Below are 23,965 nucleotides of genomic sequence, written 5' to 3' on the forward strand. Positions count from 1 at the left end.
GTCAGGAATGGATGATCTTATGGACTGCTTGAGTGGAGCTCAGTACTTCACAAAGATAGATCTCAAGAGTGGTTATCACCATATATGGATTCGAGAAGGAGATGAGTGGAAAACAACCTTCAAGACCAAGGAGGGTCTTTATGAGTGGTTAGACATGCCCTTTGGATTGACGAATGCCCCAAGCACCTTCATGCGGCTTATGAATGACGTACTTAAGAAGTTCTTGGGAAAATTTGTTATTTTCTATTTTGATGATATTTTAATTTTTAGCAAGACTGTGGAAGAACATTTATTGCATATTCATAGTGTCCTTGAAACGTTAAGGGAAGAGAAACTGTTAATTAATTTGAAGAAGTGTATCTTTTCAAAAAGGGAGTTAGTCTATTTGGGGTTTGTTATATCACCTGAAGGTCTCAAAATAGATCCAGAGAAGGTAAAAGCCATCTTGGAATGGCCTACTCCAAGGTCTGCTACTGAGGTAAAATCATTTCATGGTCTGGTTAGTTTTTACAGGAAGTTTATTAAGAATTTTAGTGGCATATGTGCACCCCTAATTGACACAATAAGAGGGGATAGAAAAGAGTTCAAATGGACTGCAACAACTGCGAGAAGTTTTGAATTGTTGAAGAAGAAGGTGACAAAAAAACCTATGTTGGCACTTCCAAATTTTAGAAAGGTGTTCTACGTGGATTTTGATGCTAGTGGTAGTGCTATTGGGGTTGTATTGAGCCAAGAAGGTAAGCCTATTGCATATTTTAGTGAAAAATTGAATGATGCAAAGAAGAAATATTATGTTTATGATCAAGACTTCTATGCAATAGTTCAAGCCTTAAAGAAATGGAGGCATTATTTATTTCTAAAGGAATTTGTTTTGTATACTGATCACCAGGCATTGCAATACCTAAATAGCCAAGGTAAATTGAATCAGAGGCATAGGAAGTGGGTAGAGTTCTTGCAGAGCTATACATTTGTGTTGAAACATAGAAGTGGAAAATCTAATAGGGTTGCAGATGCACTAAGCAGGAGACAGTTGTTGCTTATAGTAATGCAGGTTGAAGTAGTTGGGTTTGATGAACTCAAGAATGTGTACTCTAAAGATCCTAATTTTACTAAAGCGTGGAAAGCTTGTAAAGAGCTTGTTGTTGTAGATAGAACTAGGTGGTTAGACTATCTGATTTAGGATGGTATGTTATTCAAGGGCAGCCAATTGTGCATTCCAAGGAGTTCAATGAGGGAAAATCTAATTAAAGAGAAACACAGTGGAGGGATGGTAGGACATTTTGGTCAAGATAAGACAATTTCCATTATTACAAAACATTATTTTTGGCCTCAGATTTCACAAGATGTGAAGAAGTTTGTATAGATTTGCCAAGTTTGTCATGTTGCCAAGGGATTTAGCCACAATACTAGACTATATCAGCCATTTTCTATTGCATCAAAGCCATGGGAGGACATAAGTATGGATTTTGTTCTTGGATTGCCGAGGAAACCAAGGGGTAATGACTCAGTATTTTTGGTTGTTGATAGGTTCTCCAAAATGGCACATTTCATTCCATGCCACAAAACTCATGATGATGTCCATATTGCAGACTTGTTTTTCAGAGAAGTGGTAAGACTACATGGTCTTCCAAGGAGAATAGTTTCTAAAAGAGACACTAAATTTGTGGGGTATTTCTAGAGAACATTATGGAAAATGTTGAGAATAGACTTGAAATTCAATTCCACACATCACCCACAAACTGACGGCCAAATAGAAGTGGTAAACAGAAGTCTAGGCAATTTGCTGAGATGTTTAGTTGGGGATAAGCCCAAGGGGTGGGAATTGATTCTACCACAAGCCGAGTTTTCTTACAATAACTCTATAAATAGGAGTACTAGTAGATCACCATTCCACATTTTATATGGAAGTAGCCCAAGGACTGCACTAGAATTGAGGAAGATAGAGCATGGGGAGAGGACAAGTGCTGAAGCTGAAGAATTTGTTGAACATATCAAGCGTCTACATGAGGAGGTTCAAGCACACATTACCAAGATGAATCAAGAGTATAAAGCTAGGGCTGATCAAAGGAGAAGACATAAGGAATTCCAAGTAGGGGATCTAGTCATGGTATACTTACAAAAAGAAAGATTTCTAGCCGGTACTTACAACAAGCTGAAAATGAAGAAATTTGGCCCCTACAAAATTCTAAAGAAACATGACTCAAGAAATGCATATGAGGTGGAGTTGTTAGATGGTATTCACATTTCTCCTATTTTCAACATTGCAGACTTAACAGAGTATCATGATGATGGTGCAGATGAGGAACCGATGTTAGAGCCATGTCCAATTCCTGCTTCTAAGAAGGAGGAGATAGAAGACATTCTAGATCATCGTGTGGGTAAGAGCACCAAAAATAGGCAGTATGAAGAGTATTTGGTCAAGTGGAAAGGAGAGTCAATAGGACTAAACTTGGATTTTAGTAGCTGAGGTTTTCCATTTGGGATTTCCTCTACTATTCATAAAGTGACAAGGTCACTTTTCAATCTACCCTCGGTGTCTGATGCAGGAGCATCTAGAGGTATAAGGGTAATCCTGTGTCACCAAAAAAAAAAGTACTTAGACTTAGTTTCTGTTTCATGTGTTTTCCTTTCTGGATAGCCATTTGGGTCAAATAAAGGTTCCAACTCTCATAGTTCCACTATCAATGTTCTAGGATAGAGTATTTGAACACCGTGGGATATGTGTAAATGTCAAAAAAATAGGAGTATGTAATTGAGCCATCATTTTGGTGAACTAGGAGGTGTAAATTGGCTAGATGAATGTAATTGCAATTTAGAGCATTCCAGAAAAAGAATCAGGTCAAAAGGCCCCACGGTTTGAAAGTTATCACAGTTTTTCAGTTTTTGGAGACCTCCTAAGAATGCTTCAAAGTCAGGTTAGGGGCATTAAATTACCTCAAATAGGGTCAAAAAATGGAGGATGAGTGAATCTGGTCAATAGGGCTATAGAGTGCTTTGAGATCTTTACGAAAATGTAAACGGTTTGTCAATCGGAGCTACGGTTCAAAAGTTATGCCTCCCAGAAGTTCGGTTGCCATTTTTGGATTCTTCTAGATTTGCACCAACTTCTAACGCGGCTTCTAGAGCCTTCTACTTGGTTGGTGGATGCCTACTTGCACTTTCTAGAATGTACTCCTAGTCCTTAACCCTCCCAGGTCTATTTAAGGACATTTTTGGCATTGTAAAAGGCAGTTCGGAGTGAAAATTGAGAGGAGGTACCAAAAGGAGAAATTATCTCCATTTTTGTACTATTGTAAGCCCTTAGGGCATGTTTTGAAGTCTATTTTCTCTGTACTGAATGTACTAGCTTATTTTCACAGTTAATACAATTTCTCTTTTCCTATTGTGTCCATTCTGTGCTTGGGTTGTGTCACCATCACACTTAAAAGAAGAACCTCATAATCTAAAGCTTACATTGGCAGTAGACAATGTCAATCCATTTGGAGATATGAGATCTATTTACTCAGTGTGGCCTATTTTTTTTATTAGCAATAATATTCCTCCTTGGATGTCCATAAAGAAGGAGCACATAATGTTGTCAATGATTGTCCCAGGTATTTTTTCATTTAATAGTTATCTAAATTAATTTATGAACAGTGCATGAAAATGGTCATAATAATTATGTAATATTTATGTTCATTCAATTACTAGGTAAGTACCAAGTTAAATATATGAATGTGTATATTGAGCCCCTAATCGACAAGTTGTTGAAGTTATAGAATTTCATCACTATGTATAGTATCTCTAGATCAAAAGGACATTGACAATTTCAATTACATGCAGTGCTTTTATGCACAATATATGATGCCCCTAGGCTAAGTCATTTTTGTAGTATTTTATATTGTTAAGATCACATATTTTTTGTCTATTATAGTGCTTACACATTACTATTGTATGCTTGAGTTGCACATGATAACTGTAGATGATCTAATTATACATAATCTTCTAGGTCTTTGGACAAAGTGAAAATATGCATATCCATTTTGTGGTCCAAAGATGAAATCTTTTTAGTCAAGAAGTTTACGAAAGCAGGTGATTGATGATTTTAAGCACTTTCTCCACAATAATTGTAAGTATCAAATTACCAAAGAACATCTTTTAATGGGAAAGAAGAGACATCATTAACACCATGAAGAATGACACCTCAAGGTAATGTACAATTTATTGTTTGAAGTTTAAAATTTGTATTTTGATATTGTCTGATTTTTATGAATGATGTAATTGATGGCCATGAAGGTCATCAAGGCATCAATTGCCAACTTCTTAGAGGAATTAAAAGTTATCCTACTCAATTCAGTAGGTTACCGTACTATAGGGATCTCTCAATCATGCATTTGTTTGATGCTATGCATATTGAAAGAATGTAACAGAGACACTATGGAAAATATTGGATGGAAGGCAAGATAGAGAAAAATTTGCCAAAATTTGTACTAGCATTCATGAATCCAATCATGCACTAAAAAATTTCATTGAATCAAATACCAATGGAGGCCACATAAATACAAGTGCCCTTCCTTTTTTATTAAGGAAGCAAAAAAATGATATATTAAAAGAAGTCATAAAAAAATAAAATTTCCAACTAGATTTGCTGAAAATATAAGTACTCTTCTATCCAAGAAAGGTGATTTTGGGCTAGGGTTAAAAACATGTGATTAGCATACCTTTTTCAAGTTAAGTCATGTTCTCTATTTACAGTATATTTGTAAAATTGAATGTACTACCTATTGCATTATTTAATAATATATTGAAATGATCATTTTTTAATGATTGTAGTACATCCTACATCTGTCCCTTCCACACTAGTTTTACAATAGTATTAAAAAGGTTCTATATGATCTTGGAAAATACAAGAGGCTAAAAGTATTTTTTCTTAGATTTGTATAATTTTATCTGAAATTTATTGTATAATTTTATTTGAAATCTCATTTATATGTTCTTGCATGTTGAATCTCTTTTATGTGGTTATCATCTAAAGAAATTGATAAAAAAAATATCTAAAATATTGAAAGAGAAAAATTCCATAGCTTATGTGTGAAATGCAAAAGTTTCTACCTTCAACCTTTTTCAATGCTCAAGAACACTATCTCTTACATCAAGTTGAGGAGATTGGATTGTGTGGACCTATACAAACTATGTTAATGGGGATGGTTGAGAGGCACTTAAAATTTATGAAGGGCTTGGTTCGATAGAGAACACATCTTCAGGGTTCTATGCTAGAGAGATATATGCTATACAAGACCATGGTGTATATTAGTGAATATCTTCCAAATTTTATAGCAAATATCCATGTAACTCACATTTGGGATCCCAAATCTAATGACAAATTCGAAGGGGAGTACCTGATGGGCAAAGGTAGGTTGAGGAGAGTGAGAGGTAATTAAAGGTCTTTTTTGTAGTTTATTAATTCTTATCCATCATCAATATAAGTTGTTTCTAACTGGTCTAATTGTTTTCTTTATAGTTTCTCTTGAATGGGATGCACTACATTTGTATATTAAAAACAATCTTTGATTGGATGGTGGTATGGATTGAACAGTCTCAAGAAAATGGTTGCTCATTAACATAGGATAGTGTTGTATCATTGGTTAAAGAAGCTCATCGTAATAGAGATCGCAATGTTACACCGATGGTACTTGATCTAGTATATGGCTTAATAGATACAAAGGTACACATAATATTACTAATCATGATTCATAAGTTTAATATCAACTCATAGATCAATGCAAATAATCTTGACACATTTCAATAATTATAGGTATGTAATGACCCATACCAATAGGCCACTAAAAAAAACCCTAAACTTAATACACATGCTAAAGTATATTGCTGAAATAAAAGAAATAATAGTGCCAATGTATTCATTCAATTAAAACCAAAATTTTTTACAAATGATATGGAAAATTTCAGCACCAAAAAATTATGACATAGTACGTTACAGAGAAACCCTAACTGGCTATATACAATTGAGAACTTGTTGCAACTACAGATTGAAATGAAGAACTTGGATTGATCAAATGTTGGAGACTGGATGCCGGAGATGATATGGTAAAAGTGCAACTCCACTGGAAACTCCAAATCAGCAATTAAGCACAAATGAAAGGACTGAAATATCCTTCCCACAGCTGCAATAATTCAGGTGATCTTTCACACCCTCAAAATTGCATACCAATTGAGAGTTTTTGTTCTCAATGGCCAATTGTGAGTATTTGTAGAAACCCTAGGCTCCACAACACACATAAGAAAAAATCAATAATAAATCTCTATAATAGGCAATGAGCCCTCAATGCCTATTTATTCTTTTTTCCTTGATAGGTCGGCCTCCCTTTTTAATTGTTCTCTAGTTCTTCCAGCAACCTCTAGAAGCTTTTTTTTATTTAATTTATAAAGTTACCTTGTAATATATATATATTTTAATTGATAACTTTATAATTAATTCCTCTAAAACAATGGGACATTACAAGTCCGCCCCTCCTAAAATTGCTTGGCCTCAAGAAATCTTAATGTTGGATGCTGGAAAATCACTTCTCCCTCCCAAGTAGCATCTTCAACAGGTAAATCTTTCCACTTAACTAGATACTCTCTGATTACTCTCTTGCGAAGCTACTTCTCTCTACTATCCAGAATGAATTCTGGCACTAAGATCAATTTCCCCTCATCATCCAAGGGAGGTAATACTACAGAAGGCATCACATTCTTACCCAACTCATTTTCGAGGCATGATACATGAAAGACATTATGCACTTGGCTATCTATGGGAGGCTCCAACTCATAAGCCACCTCACCAACTCGTTTGATGATCTTGAATGGTCCATAATAGCGTGGCTTGAGTTTCTCTGTACCACTCTTCTTGAGAGTGGACTGCTTATATGGCTGCAACATGAGGTAAACCATATCATTTACCTCAAAACTAAGCTCAGTCCTCTTCTTCTCTGTATACTATTTTTTCTTGTTCTGAGTTCTATCAATGTTGTTTTTGAGAGTAGCCACTATATCCTTACTTTCCTATAATAGTTCACATGCACGAGGTACTCAACTATCTCACAACAACAAATCTAAGAAACTAGGTGCCTCATAACCGTAAAGTACCATGAAGGGTATCATTTGTATAGTCATATGATATGTAGTATTGTAACAATACTCATAGAGATATATCCATCTGACCCAAGCTCGCTATTGATCTGCCACATAATTCCTCAAATACCCTTCCACCCCATTTTTACAATCTTTGTTTGACAATCATTCTATGGGTGATAACTAGTACTAGGTGTAAGCTCAGTGTCACACAACAAAAATATCTCCTGCCAAAAGTGACTCATGAAGTGGTTGTCCCTATCACTCATAATGCTCCAAGGAAAATCGTGTAACCTAAAAATCTCCTTGAAGAAAACCTCTGCCACCTAAGTTGCTGAGTATGTAGTAGCGATAGGGAAGAAGTGAGCATATTTTGTCAACCTATCCACCACCACATAGACACAATCATGCCCCTGGGCCCTAGGAAAGTCCGTAATAAAATCCATAGAGATGCACTCCCACTTCCTATCAAGAATAGGAAGTGGCTATAGGAGACCTGCTGGATAAGTGTGCTCTTGTTTGTTCTGCTGGCAAACATGACACTCACACACATACTGAAAAACATCAGCCTTAAGTCCCTTCCAAGTGAATTATTCCTGTACTAACCTGTAAGTCTTGAAATACCTAGGATGGCCTATTGTAGGTGAATTATGGAATGCTCTAAAAATGAACTGCTTCACTTTTGATCCTAGGACTAAGTAAATCGTATTCTTGTAAATGATCAAATCATCTATGAGAGTGTAACTGGTGTCAATTTTTGTCCCCTCCACTATAGAAGAGGCCCACATGTCTTTGGCATATTCTGCTACAATGATGTGTCACCAATCCTCTGATATCTGAATCATAGAAGTGAGGTGTGGCCTACGGGATAAATAATCTACAACAATATTCTGTGTCCCCTTAACATATGTGATATCAAAATCATATGCCTGTAACTTACTCACCCACTTTTGTTGATGATCATTCAGGTCCCACTATCTAAAAAAGTGCCTCAAACTATTATGATCAGTTGTAATACAAAAGTTGCTACCCACAAGATACTGTCTGAATTTGGGCAAGGCATGCATGATGGCCAGCATCTCCTTATTATATATGCTGAATGATCTCTTAGCCCCTCTGAGTTTCCTACTCTCATAAGCTATAGGATGCTTTTTCTGCATGAGTACAGCACCAACTCCCTCTCCAAAAGCATCACATTGAAGCTCAAATGGCTTCATGAAATCAGGCAATGCAAATACTGGGCATGTAGTCATTATTTCCTTGAACTGCATAAAACACTCTTGTGCCTCCTGAGTCTACATAAATGCCCCTTTCTTCAGAAAATCTATCATGGGTGCTGCATGTCATGAGTAGCCACTAACAAACCTGCGATAGAATCCACATAGACCAAGGAACCCTCTTAACTGTGTAAGGTTCTCTAGTGGTGGCCAATCAACAATAGCACAGATCTTTTCATGATACATTTGCACTCCTTTCGCACTAATGATGTGTCTAAGATACAACAATTCTGTCATCCCCAAATCACATTTGGACTCCTTGGCATACAAGGACTTGCTCTATTAAAATCTTAATATTGTCTCCAAGTGCTCTAAATGTTCCTGCCATGTCCTGCTATAGATCAAAATATCATCAAAGAACACTAGCACAAATTTCCTCAATTGATGGTGAAAGACCTTGTTCATAGTGGACTGAAAAGTGGTAGGTGCATTAGTCAAACCAAAAGGCATGAATACAGACACAAAATGAGCGTAATGACATCTAAAAGCAATTTTTTCAATATCCTACTCTCGAACTCTGATCTGTTGATAGCCTGATCTCAAATCAATTTTTGTGAAATAAAAAGCCCCATGCAATTCATCTATCAGCTCATCGATGCATGGGATGGGATACTTGTTCTTTATAGTTCTCTTATTTAGTACGCTATAATCAACACACATTCGTAGAGTTCCATCCTTCTTTTTTACCAAAACAACAAAAGATGCAAAAAGTGACTTACTTGGTCTGATGTGTCCCATTGCTAGCAACTTGTTGATGGTCCTCTTGATCTCATCTTTGAGTCATTTTGGGTGCTTCTATGGTGTGATCATGACAGGATTAGCACCTTCCTCCAACTCAATGATGTGCTCAATAACTCTATCTGGTGGCCTATCTAGTGGAATCTCACTGAATACCTTCCCATACTTGATTCTCAATTTTTCAATATCTAGATGATATTTAGTCTTATGTTGCTCCCCCTGGGTAGGCATCAAGGCACATATTGCTGCCCACTCTATATTATTATGCCTGGCTAATCTCTCCAACTGCCTAAATGAGATAGTCCTAACATCACCATTATGGATAGCCTTCAGCACATGAGTCCTACCATCCACCACGAATCGTATCTCCATATCCACCAATCTCAAGGTAACCTCCTTCAAAGAATGTATCCATTACATCCCAAGTACTATGTCCATGTCACCCATGTTGACCACATGATAGTCTACCTTAAAGTCATAGTTGTTTAGGCACAAAGGTAGATCTCGCACCATCCTATCATAACGAAGAGTATATCCATCAGCTACCTTAACTCTCAGTCCCTCAAACTCCTTAGTAATGAGTCCACACCTCTCCACAAATCATGCATCAATGAAATTATGCGTGGCACCTGTATCCAACAGAGTAATAATATTTTGTCTTGCCAAGACTCCTCAAAATTTGAAAGATCCCTCTCTTTGAATACAAGACAAATGTGCCTCCTATAAATGTATCTCTGGAGCCTATTTTTTCTCATCACTATCTATCTTATTCATGCTCTACCTCATCAGTATTCTCATCATTCTGCTCTAAGATGTCTGAATCTAAACCTTCACAATAAGCCTACATCACCTGGTTAGCCTTCCCCTTAGGCTTCATAGGACAATCATGACCAAACTCATAGGGACCTTTGCAAAAGAAGCATAGCTTCTTCCTATGCAAGTCATTAAGTGTTTCCTTATCGGAAGGTGCAGCTAGCTTGTCTTTTGAGTCACTAACCTTCTCTTTACCCTTGCTAAATTCCCCTTTGTTATCTCTAAATGATGAAGAACCCTTTGAACTAAACCAATTTGCTGGAGTTGCTCTATAGTTTAGTTACCTATCAAATGTTCATCCATCTTGTACATATTCTGGTAATGAATCCCAATCATTCCTTGTTTGTCAGAGTTCATCTACAATATCTATTACCATAGCATTAGGTGTGCTTGCTAGAGTTTCTTCTGTAAATGTAGGATGTGTGGGTCTATCAGCTATTCTAGATTGTGTTCTATGTTGTGATCCTACTATGCTCCTATCATCCTGGTCATTATTATGATTATTCCTCCTATTTTCTCCAATCAAATGTTGCATCATAACCATCATTACTTGTGTACTTGCCTCTATTGACTGTAGAAGCCTCTCTTGTTGTTGTAATGTCTCATCATTTCGTACACTTTTGGATGGACTTTGAGAATGTCTCTTAGCCATATTCTTGGTTATGTTGGTTCCTTTGTAAACTAAATTAAATGGTGGCTGGGTAACCCTATCAGGCTGGCAGGAAACCACTCTGATACCACTATAATGACCCGTAACAATAGGCCACTAAAAAAAACCCTAAACTTAATACAGTGCTAAAATATATTGCTAAAATAAAAGAAATAATAGTGCCAATGTATTCATTCAATGAAAATACAATGTTTTTACAAATGATATGGAAAATTTCAGCACCAAAACATTATGACATAGCACATTATAGAGAAACCCTAAATGGCTGTATACAATTGAGAACTTGTTACAACTACAGATTGAAATGAAGAACCTGGATTGATCAAATGGTGGAGACTAGATGCCGGAGATGATATGGTGAAAGTGCAACTCCACTGGAAACTCCAAATCAGCAATTAAGCACAAATGAAGGGACTAAAATATCCTTCCCACAGCTGCAATAATTCAAGTGATCTTTCACACCCTCAAAATTGCGTACCAATTGAGAGTTTTCATTCTCAGTGGCCAATTGTGACTATCTGTAGAAACCCTAGGCTCCACAATGCACATAAGCAAAAATCAATAATAAATCTCGATAATAGACAATGAGCCCTCAATGCCTATTGATTCTTTTTTCCTTGATAGGTTGGTCTCCCTTTTTTATTTTTCTCCGCTTCTTCTAGCAACCTCTAGAAGCTTTTTTTAATTTAATTTATAAAGTTACCTTGTAATATATATATTTTAATTGATAACTTTATAATTAATTCCTCCAAAAAAATGGTACATTACAAGGTAAAACACAACAAAGCTATGTTCAGATGAAATGAAGAAAATGTGTGATTTTGGGATAAGTGCAGTCTTTCTAGTCACCAATACTTTGTCTAGAACTAACATACATCTTCAACAATCTAAAATTTGAAACTATGGCATTTTGGATGATATAGTTGATTGTAACTTTAATTCATTCAAAATAGTTCTATTTATCATCAAATGGTACATACTATGGATGAATCGAAATAATCCTGATAAGGCAGTTATTGAACATGATAGTTGATTTATAGTGATTAATACAAGGTCATTTGATCTAGTCAGAGATGAGCCCTATATTCTTCCAAACCAATGTGAGGAATTGTTTTAAGTTGGCATTCCACACAAATTAGGTTGGTCATTTGTTGTTAGACATGATCTAAGAAGAAGGTCAGTAAAGTATAATGTGATGGAAGAAGAAGATACTAAAGAAGAACAATATGAAGTAAATGATTATTACCCAATGATGAAGAAGATAAAGACAATGACGATTTTGGTCATGCTGATGATAATGGTGATGATGATGATGATGATCATCATCATGCTGATGAAGATGGTGTTGATCATGGTGATGATGGTCATGATGATGGGAGTGATGAAGATGATGATGATGGTGATGAAGATGGTGGTGGTGATGATGATGATCAAAGTGACCAGTATGATGATGGTGGTGATGATGATGACATAGATAAAGATAATGATCAATGAAATGCCTATCTAGGTATGATCAATGTTAAATATGATGTGGTCATGTATGACTAAATTTTCATTTCAAAACCATATACGCAAATATAAACATTAAGTAGAACATGTCAAATATTTTTCTAGATATACACATTTGTTACACCAAATTTTTGGCGAACTTAAGACAATTTATTTACATATACAATCTACTTTCTTATGTTGAGATAATGGGTGTTGCACACATTGCATAATATTTTTATTTTATTATTTTATTTTTTATTATGTAATGTTGTACCTAGATGGATGTGCAACATGTAAAGATTCCCATGGAATATTCTTGATGAGTTGTATTGTAACATTGTGAAAATATTTTATGTAATTATTTAATATTGGGGAAAAGAATTAAATGCCCAATATTAAATGTGGGGTCAGTGGGTTAGGTAGCACATGGTTTTAGCACATGGTTTATGTAATACCACTTGGTGGTTTTGTGGGACTTGCTACTATATAAGCAGCCACAAGGGTAGTTGTTGTAAAAAAAAAAAAGAGAAGAAAGAGAGTGACAAGGAGAAGACAAAAGGGAAGAGTCGAGCGGGACAAGGCTTGACAGGTTAGCCAAGGGAGCATTTGTGAAGGTTGGAAGCATGGCATGAGATGTGTGGATTCATGCTTGTTCACATAGTTTTCTCGGTTGTGGCTATGGCCATAAAGGCTTCCATGGTTGTATGGCAATGGTAATTTTGCTGAATAATACATGGTGATGGATGCTTTTGGAGGCTGGGTTTTTCCCTCAATGAGGGTTTCCCAGGGTATATCTTGTGTCACAATTTTGTGGGTATGTTGTCTATTCTCTTGCATGTGGATTTTAATTTCGTGTTTATTTTAGATTTATTATGGGTTATGTGGAAACGGTTATATTCTTTATTGCCAAGTTTCCTTACAAGTGGTATCAGAGCTATAGTTTTATTATTGTAACCCTAGATTGAATCCATGGGAATGCATGAGAGGATAAAAGAAAAGGCAAGATATATGAATGATTTATTGCAGATCTGAGGGTTTTGGATTTGCTGTTATGATGGGATGTTAAAAAAAATTTGGGCATGTGAAATTGTTGGACAAAAAGGTTTTTCGGATGTTTCATTTAAATGAGGGTTTTGGGGGTTAGCTTGCATAAATGACCTCCTGGGTAAAAACACACCTCACCATTGGATCCGGGTCGACATTTCCATAAATTTTGATATATAATATGCCCTAGTTTGGCCATGTTCAGAGGAAATGAAAGAGTTTTTTGGTTTTTGCCCATGATGGCCGTCAAATTTAATCCCGTCGGAATTTTCGTCACTGAAAAAATAAAAAATAAAAAATCGTACTGAAAAAGGTAAAAAGACTGTCTTAGTAAAATAGCCATAACTTTCTCTCAGAATATCGGATTTCAGAGTTCTTATAAGCGTTGGAAAGCTAATTCAGAGCACTATAAGATGGTGTAGGTTTGGTTCTATGATTTTGAAATTTTGTTAAATTTTAAAAGCCCTAAAGTCAGATGTTCTTTATTTTGAGCACGGATTAGGGCATAACTTGGGCATACGGTGTCGGATTTTGAACTTCGAGTAGTCAACGAAAAGCTCTTGGAGAGCTCTACAAATTGGTTCAGATTTGGTGCAGGTTTAGCATGATTTATTTGTTGATATATTGATCTGAATAGTTTATAGGTATATTTTGACTATGGTAACATTGTGAGTTTATGGCATTGGAGATTTAAAATTTGATGTCATTGTATACTCAGTTCATATTTTAGATTGGTCTCATCATGATATGGTTATCAGTGTTTGGTTTGGATATGCATGATGACTTGTTGGGTCTACAAGTTGTGCAGTGTTGTAAGCGGTCTATACTTACAGGTTGCATTTATAGCTTGGTTATGGGTTGTCTTTGCCCATTGATCTTTCATTATTGATGCATATTCAGATTGGTGGCTTGGATTTGGGTTGTCTATGCCCTAAGTCACATGATCTACTATTTTCTTCATGTAGAAGGGATGAGATGTTGTTACCAGGTACAATCATGGTGGAGGATTGTGGTTGACTATGCTGATAGGTTGGACATATTAAGAGCCAGATGCTTAGTTCATGGATGTGATCATGGTGTCATAGATTTTGGCAAGACATGAATGGTTATACAGGTACATCCTTGATGTTCATTAGCTTGGATTTTATGATTTAGTTATGGTGGTATATCTTCTTGGTAGAGGATCATGGTTATTTGGTTTCTTTTGAGGAGCTCATGATGTGCACTTTGAGTTCTTTGATGGTTTGATGCCTTGGTTGATTCTCATGGTTAGAGGATGGATTTTTTCATCATTATGTCATGGATAGCTTGAATACACGGTTTAGTGGTAGCTTGTGACAGTGATGGGGTGACAGTGTAGGATTAGTTCCTAGTTTGGTTTATATCTTCTTGGTTTGGAGAGGATGGATTTTATGATGCCATAGGTGACTTGGTACCACGGTTGAGTGGGAGTTGTTGGCATTGATATATTTATTGAGTGTTTGTAGATGTTGGAGGTTTGTCTTAGATCTTGTTGCTGCAGAAGCGTCTTTGACATTTGCATGGTGCACTTGTTATCTTCATGGTGTTTGAAGATGGTTAGATCTTGAGGACTCATGGAGTTCTTGGTTATCTTCATGGTATGTGGAGATGGTTCTTCCTGGTATGTGGAGATGATTTTCTTCATGGTGTATGGAGATGGTTGCATCTTGAGGACTCACAGGGTTCTTGGCAAAGGTGTGGTTTATGCTTTTATTTGGCATGTTATCCTTGGTGTGAGGATGGTTTCATTATTATGTCATGGTATACTCTTGATACGCGTTTAGAGTTGTGACATGTTATGATATGTTCATGTGGAGCATATTATCTCTTTAGTTGAGATGGTAAGATCATGTTGTCATGTTTATGTTCTTGAGGCCATGCTTGGAACTTTGACATTGATCTTGGTTTAGTTTCTTGGTATTGAGTACACTGATCATAAGCTGGATACTTCATGATATTGGTATGTTGGATTTGGAGTTGGCATGGATTGATTGGTTACAGGTGCTCATGGATACTTAGAGATGGTGGTGATGCTGATTTCTCTTGGATTAGAGAAGTATTTGTTGGGACGGTTGATGGTTTCAACAGGAAGTCCGAGGGGCAGTCACCTGATATGGACTTGAGAGGAGATTGTTCTTAGATGAGTCTTGGTTGGAGACTTGGGTATCTTGATGAGCATTCTCATTCCCCACTCTTGGTCTACTCAACGGTTTGCTACTTGAGAGGCATAGCCCACTTTTTTCTCTCAGTTGCATTATATTTATGCTTGTCTTTCATGGATATGGATCTTGAGCTATGGTACATGAGTTAGTTCTAGAGGGTTCATTTGAGAGATGGTTTAGCATTGGTTATCTCCATGTGCATATGTTGTTATGCTGGTTGAGTTTGGGAGATGGTTTTATATTGGGCATTTTCCTTGGATTAGGAATGGTTATTCCTTGGTTTAGGAATGGGTTTATTGAGTTTGATCTTCTTGTGAGAGACTTACATCCATGATTAGTTATATGGTATGGTTTGGGTGTTGTTGAGGCTTCTTGTTGGGGTTTTATGGAGGAGATCATACTTGCACAGTTTACATCTAGAGGTGTGTGTAGAAGGACATGATACAGGTTATGATTTGCATGGTTTCTCTGGTCTTGGTTATCTTCATGGATGTTCAGTTTTGCCTACATTGGATTTGAGATTGGTTAGAGATCGTGATCATTGGCTTGTGCTCATGCATGTCATGTGAGAGATGACATGGTTATTCCTTTATCTCTTTCCTCTGTTGGTTGTGGAGAACTTGGGAGAGCATTGGAGACTTGTTATGAGAGTTATTCTTGCTAGATATTGGATTATGTATTGTGGATGTCCTTGATACTACATGGATTCAATTCTTTGAGATGTTGTGAGTGGATTGGTTATAGATTTGACATTATCTTTTGCAGTGGGAGCTTCTTGGTATATATGTGGCAGGTATTGCTCTTGAGGCTTGTGATTGCAGGTTATAGATTGGATATGTTGGTGATATAAGATTCACTTGTTATACCTTTGAGGTATGGATAGTTGGATGGGTTTGGCACATTGTTGTGGGTGCTATTTAAACTATGGATATTTTGACAACTACGGATACATGTGATTACCTTTGGATCAGGTTTTTTGTGCTTGGAATTTCAATTGGTATAGGATTTTATGATCTTCTAATGTGACAAGTTGGGTGGTTTTCTCTTTGGATGGCTTCTATGTATGTCCAGTGGGAGTGGCATAATAGGAGGTGAGATCATTCATGTTTGAGATGCTGGATACTTTGATTTTGTTGCGGGTACCATGATGGAGCACTTGGTGTATTTTGATCCATGATGGTGGATGTGCTGGGAGGGATTGTTCCCTTGTTCATTTATGTAGCTACGGATTGACCCTATGCAATGTATACAACAAGTGGGAGATTGTTGAGATAATGGGTGTTGCACACATTGCATAATATTGTTATTTTATTATTTTATTTTTTATTATGTAATGTTGTACCTAGATGGACGTGCAACATGTAAAGATTCCCATGGAATATTCTTGATGAGTTGTATTGTAACATTGTGAAAATATTTTATGTAATTATTTAATATTGGGGAAAAGAATTAAATGCCCAATATTAAATGTGGGGTCAGTGGGTTAGGTAGCACATGGTTTTAGCACATGGTTTATGTAATACCACTTGGTGGTTTTGTGGGACTTGCTACTATATAAGTAGCCACAAGGGTAGTTGTTGTTAAAAAAAAAGAGAGAAGAAAGAGAGTGACAAGGAGAAGACAAAAGGCAAGAGTCGAGCGGGACAAGGCTTGACAGGTTAGCCAAGGGAGCATTTGTGAAGGTTGGAAGCATGGCATGTGATGTGTGGATTCATGCTTGTTCACATAGTTTTCTCGGTTGTGGCTATGGCCATGAAGGCTTCCATGGTTGTATGGCAATGGTAATTTTGCTGAATAATACATGGTGATGGATGCTTTTGGAGGCTGGGTTTTTCCCTCAATGAGGGTTTCCCAGGGTATATCTTGTGTCACAATTTTGTGGGTATGTTGTCTGTTCTCTTGCATGTGGATTTTAATTTCGTGTTTATTTTAGATTTATTATGGGTTATGTGGAAACGGTTATATTCTTTATTGCCAAGTTTCCTTACATCTTATTAATATTTTTTTTAGTAAGTCTATTACTTTCATTTTGCTACTGATTGCTAAGAATTACTAATCTTTTTCATAGGGCGACATGGATAGACCGCCACATTGCACTAGTAGGGATGCATCATCTCACACACTTTCTTCAATCGAGGTAAACCTTAATTATTGTAATTGTTCAAAATATATAGAAACTAATGTGATATTATTATGTTCTTTTTGTTATGGGTTTGGAGTTATTTTGATGGAATTTTACTAATATTAAATTGTGTAGATATACACATTAGTTACACAAAAAATTTCTTTCAAAACCATACATGCAAACACAAACATTAAGTAGAACATGTCAAATACTATCATTTTGCTACTGATTTCTAAGAATTAATAATCTTTTTTCACACAGCAACATGGGTAGACTACCATGCATAGGCAGGGATGCACCATATCACACACCTTCAATAGAGGTATACATTAATTATTTCAACTTTTATTGCTATATAGAAACAAATATCATATTATTATGGTCTTTTAGTTATGGATTTGGAGTTATTTTGATGAAATTTTAGTGATTTTGAGTTTGGAAGATATACACATTAGTTACAACAAATTTTTCTTTCAAAACCATATGTGTAGATACAAAATTTAAGTACAACATGTCAAATACTTTCATTTCATTGTTGTTTCTAAGAATTAGTAATCTTTTTCATAGGGCAACATGGGTAGACCACTATGCATAGGCAGAGATGCACCACCTCACACACCTTCAACATAGGTAATTATTAATTATTGTAATTTATATTTTTATATAGAAATAAATTTTGCATTATTATGTTATTTTCTTTATGGTTTTGAAGTTATTTTGATGAAATTTTACTCATATTAATGTCACAAATGATAGGAAAAAGACAAAATGATAATAGATCAAATGTGATCTAAAATACAGTTGTCATTTCTACATGACATCACCCCTAGTGTTGACCCTATGTTCATGGTCCAAAAATTCAAAAAAAGATACACTAATAAAAATTTTAACATTATCATCAAGTGTGACACAAGCAAGGAGAAAGAGGAACTGAAAAAAGATTTAGAGCATAGGGTCAAATCTTTAATTGTAAGCAGTAATAAATCTAAAGCAATAATATAAGATCAGTAGATGTTAATATTTTATAGTATCTTATGGATCATGAACTAAAATATTATGTCATCTTGTACATAAATATGTCACAGTTGTGATATTGTGTGGTGAGCAAGGTGAGGGTTGCAACACACAACCATTGTGTGAGTAAAAATTTCTTTGTTTGTTTTCATCAACATTATAACACTTAACTTTTTTTTTTTAATGCTGCTAGCTAATGTCCCATTTGATATTTATCTATTGCAAATTTCTTTGCTAAGAATATTGTATTCTTTAGCTTATGATGAAGTGTGGATGCCTCCTTCAATTGGTAGTCCAATATTGCCTTGTGCATTGTAATCAACAAGGAGCATGCAAATATCCTGGTCTATGCCCACTACAACTACGAAAATCTTATTTTTCTATATTTTCTAATGTGCTAATCATGCATTATTGTTTTTGTTGGGTGGATTTTGTACTCATGTACCTATTTTGTGCACTAATAGATAGGTCTTCAATTTATAGAACAAAAGAGACCAGTCTTACTAAAGTTGATTCATTTCCTGGAGTAGTTCGTGTGACTAGTACTGATACATTTGCAAGGACATTGTTTTTGAACAAGAAAACTATAATTCTGTTAAAATTATGAAAGCTTCGAGGTGCTTTAAATTTTTATTATTTACAATGTAAATTTAATTTACTTATACATAACTCATTTTGGACTAATAATCCCTTTATATTTTTGTAGGTAATAATATTTTCTTTGATCATCTTTTTTATATGACATTGAGGCTATTTGGACCCAAGGTATGTAGTTTCATGTTATTGCTACATATTTTTTCTTTTCTTCCCTTTATTGTACTATATTAAAGTTATTAGTCTAACAATTTAATTTTTTTTAAAGGTGGAATTTACAGGCTTCTAAATTTAAAAATCAGCTGATTACATCTTTTGAAGACCTATTTGGAAAAAATATTTTTGACACTGCCCTACTTCTGAAAAGAGCATCAAGGAATATAAATACTATGACAGATCAATATAGAATGGATCTTGAGGAGAACCCAAAGTATGATTGTCATCCTATTATTCTACCGATGGAGTGGAATGAAGTAATAAAAGATGCAAAGCACTAAAGGTTATGTGAAAATAGAGTAAATAAACTAGCACAAGGGAAAATAAGGTATTTCATGATAGGATCAAGTACATTGTAATCATGCACTAATTAGTGGTCTTTGTAAATATATAATCTAACATGTTTGAAACTATTGATAGACTGTAGGACACATCCATGGCTATAACGACAAGACTAGAAAAGGTTGGCGAACACAAACTTGGCTCTTGTTACTATATGTATCTTTAGTCTTGACTTGTAAGAAGCAACAATTAAATTTCCTAAATATTTTTGTATATAATGTTGCAAACAATTTTGTTTAATGAAACCATACATGGAAAACTAACGATATTAAGAAAAAAATATAGGATGCAAAATTTGATGTGGAGCTCATGGATTAAGATAGAAAAATAGCCTTGAAGGAAGGCTATAAAGTTGTGGTTGTGCACCTATGTGAAGAATCTAAAATCGTTGCCCAAGAATTTGGTGCACCAAATGAGTCACTAGTAAATTGGTCAGATGAAAAGTAAATAAAATTGAATAGTTGAGAAAAAATAATTTTTGTGTTAGTTTTGAACATAAATTGACTACATAAAAATGCACATAACATTTTACTATAGCCTTCATATCCTAGCATAGAACCTTCTTGTGATTAAGTCCATGATGTGCATTATAGTGGTGGAGGTATTATTTTTCCATTGGAAATTAATTATGCAATTAAAATTATAATTTAACATCTTGAATTGCACTTTGATGTGTATCCTTTTTTTGAATATTTTAGAGCATGTTGAACATTATGGTGAAGGAGTGGAACATGTTTCAAGTGTTCAACATGTTGACATGGCAGTGGATCAAAATGTTAATGTACATGATGTGGCTTTGTTAGGTAAGAAAAATGGATATTATGTTGTACTAGTACTTAAGTATATCCTTGTAACAGTTAAAAAAAGAAAAAGAGTATGCAAATTTCACCTATTTACTTGTTCTTACAATAGAGCCGCCTTTAAGGTAGTAGCCTCCTACTCCTCCAAAGAGGAGGAGAACAAGGAAGATATTGATGCTCCTATCAGCCTTTTTCTCAATAGATCTAACAAAAATAAAAAGAAGAAAGGATGTTTTAAAAATGATTTTTGATAAACCTTGTTCAATATTGAAATACATTTGTTGTAGGTAATTATCTATGAATGTTGCATAGTAGTATTGATTTTTATTTTATTTGAATGAATATTATTATTTATTAATGAAGTCTTGATTAGTATTCTATATTAATGAATTTTATATCATATTAATGAATGTTATGTGATTGTATTGATTGAGTGTTATAGTTCATAAATGGATGAATGAATGAATGAAGTATGTAATTAGATGATAATGAGTAATTTAGATTGATGGTAGGGGGAGGGGGGTGAGGCCCGATGAGCTTCCACCTTTACATGGTTGGCCTTGTTAAGTAGAGAATATTATAGTATTCTCAAAACCAAGTGAAGCTCAAACTAACATACCAAGGATTCATGAAACCCAAATCCATCTACCTCTCATCTACTCGTACCAATAAGTCATCTTTTTTGCCACTTTTGGCATTTTCAATATTCTATCATTCATAATCTTGATAATGGAAGCCTCCATCTTTTCGATAAGTTGTTCCTATCCTATCCTTTTATTTAAAAAAATGCATCTATTTCTCTCCTACCATAACTCCCATATGATAATAGATGGTGTCGCAATCCACAAGCCACCATACAAGTCGTCCTTATTTTGAACATATGTTTTTCTTTGGTCTTAGCTATTTTTTAATTAGGTAATTATAGCCCTCCTTAGTGTTCTAGTTTGTAGTATTCATTTGATAGTTGTTGTGAATAACCTTGACCATATAAGAAATCCACAAACCATAGTGAATGAGGATTAATAGAGAAACCTTCATTACTACATCCAAACCAAGGTAACCCATTTACTTTGTTTTTGTATACCATGGAAAGACTTGTAAACTTATCTACATATTCCAACTTTATTAAAAAAATTTCTCCTCTATCTCTTTTGGTGCTCAGAAGTGGTATTTCTATTCAAAGACAATAGTAAAGAAAATAGCATGTGAGTATGCGATGTTTAAAGGTAGCTTTCATTTGATAAAATTTTTGGGGTATGTTTACTTTTATTTTTTATTTTTGTATTTAATTTTAAATACCTTTCTAGGTCTACATATATGTTTATAGATTCTAGTAGAATGGTCTTACTCGAATAGAATTCATGTTCATTTTGTCTGGTTTCTAATTTCATAGTACCCTTATAACTATGCTCAATGTGACAGATGTTGTAATAATTGCATTCAACTAGACTCTTTCAAATGTTGGATGTAAGTCATGTCAAGCACTTAAGTGATCAGCATCTCCATCTTTTCATGCTTTCTCTAAAAAAATTCAAGTGCTTTACTTTGATCCTTAATAGCATTTAATTGTGGGAAATCAAGTTAACATCTTTCTTAGGTTATCCTAGTTGGTCAATTGAACCATGTACCATTGCATGACTTAAACATCACACACTAAAACTTGATTCCTAGGCTATAAGTGTTAAATAATCAATATTGACTTAATTTTACCAAGCTTAATTTCTTCCTCATAGTGTGATGTTTCATAGGTAATTTTGTTTTTTATACAACCCTTTAGATTCTATTGACTGATTTGCAAGTTGAATCAGTTGAATAATAGTTCAATAAATATTTAACTTTTTCATATAAAACATGGCTTGCTAGCATGGCCTCATTTTTTCCTTTAGCCCCCCTCTAAGCAATCTAAGTATGGATAATTAATAGTCATAAAACTTCAGGGCTGCTGAGCATATCTATTATTTAGAAGTGTAGAAATCATCATAACATGACTTCAAGAACAATTTGGTAATAGAACATGTAGAAAGCCATCATTTTCAAGTAATCAATTTGATGACAATTGTAACAGTTTCGTATTACTTTGTTACTAAACATGCCTTCAAATAATCCTGTTGGATTAGAGAAATATTATGATGCTTAGAAGTTCATATTATGTTAGTCTCAAATGGACTTTCTACATTTTACCTAATGAAAAATTTATTAGATCTTTTGGAAGAACTAAAATAAGAAATATCTCCTTCTTGTAGGCTCCCCAACACCCCAATCAACAGATAAATGTTATGGTGCAAGAGAGTGTGAAGCTCCGTAGAGAGTTTAGTGCTAAAAATGGCTAATGCTGGTATTTCTTGACACACATTATCCAGATAAGCCAAAGCCTCCTTATCATCCTCATTGTCTAGTAGGAATTGATGAAGCAAATCTTGTTCCAGGTTTGATTTAGTTTTTTAGTTTTAATATTGTGGAATTTCTTTTCTTGTTGAAAAAAGGGGTTTTACTACTATTTGAATTGTTCTTTGCTAGTATTTGACCATTTTGAACTTTTGATAACATTGCTAGGGTATGTTTATTTTTATTTTTTACTTTTGTATCTAAATTTAAATACCTTTCTTGGTTTTCATATATGTTTATAGAATTCAATAGAATGGTTTTACTCAAACATAATTTATGTTCATTTTCTGTGGTTTTTGATTTCATAGTGCCCTTATAAATATGTTCAATGTGACATATGTTTTAATAAGAGGTGCGGATGTATTTTCTATAACATGATCTTAAATTCTAAATGATGAAATCTTATCTTTATTGATGCTTAATTTACCCTCTTTCTTAGAATGAGTAGTCAACTATCAAAATGTGCTACTATTAGATGTTTGTGCAGGCCATCAGTTGATTTTTTTTATATGCATTTGGTTAGTTTATTATACTTCTACTATTTGTCTTTGCATATTCATTTTCACAGGTCACAATGGTACTATTGATGGGCAGGGATCTATTTGGTGGGATTGGTACCATAATAGTACTCTAGGTTACACCAACTTTCACCTTGTTGAGGTAGTAGACTCAATTGATGTCCTCATCTTGAATCTAACATTCATGAATTCACCATTTTGGAATATACATCCAATGTACTATAGGTTTGTGTTTAAGTTAGTTTGTCTATACTATGGATGGTTTCTGTATGCTTGTCACACCCTTTCATTACTAGCATATGCTATTCACCAATCTCTCTATAGAATCTTGTTGTCTATTTGATAATTTGTTTCATCAACTATTAGTATAATATTGTAATTTCAATGGTATTTGTGGTGAATGCATCAATATGAACATTAAACATGTAACCATCCTTGCTCCATTACACTCACCAAATACTGATCAAATCAATCCAAGTGACTTGATTCTTTTTCTTATATTAGCAAAGATCAAATGTCTCAATACTTGTGGGAATTCAATTCCTTATTTTTTTAGTATATATTTTCAATTTGAATTTTAGATAGCTCATTGCGTATTGAATTTCAAAATGTCATCAATGAGACTAATACTTTTAAAACTAATAA

General features: G+C 34.7%; 1 pseudogene; it reads left to right on the top strand.

Annotated features, from left to right (window-relative positions):
• The window catches only part of LOC149528509 (nicotinamidase 1-like), a 180,482-nt pseudogene that overhangs the window by 153,649 nt on the left and 2,868 nt on the right, over nt 1-23,965 (top strand).

The sequence above is a fragment of the Cupressus sempervirens genome, chromosome 11 (assembly GCF_028749045.1).
Source record: "Cupressus sempervirens isolate cs-2001-9-10 chromosome 11, ASM2874904v1, whole genome shotgun sequence".
NCBI lineage: Eukaryota > Viridiplantae > Streptophyta > Pinopsida > Cupressales > Cupressaceae > Cupressus > Cupressus sempervirens.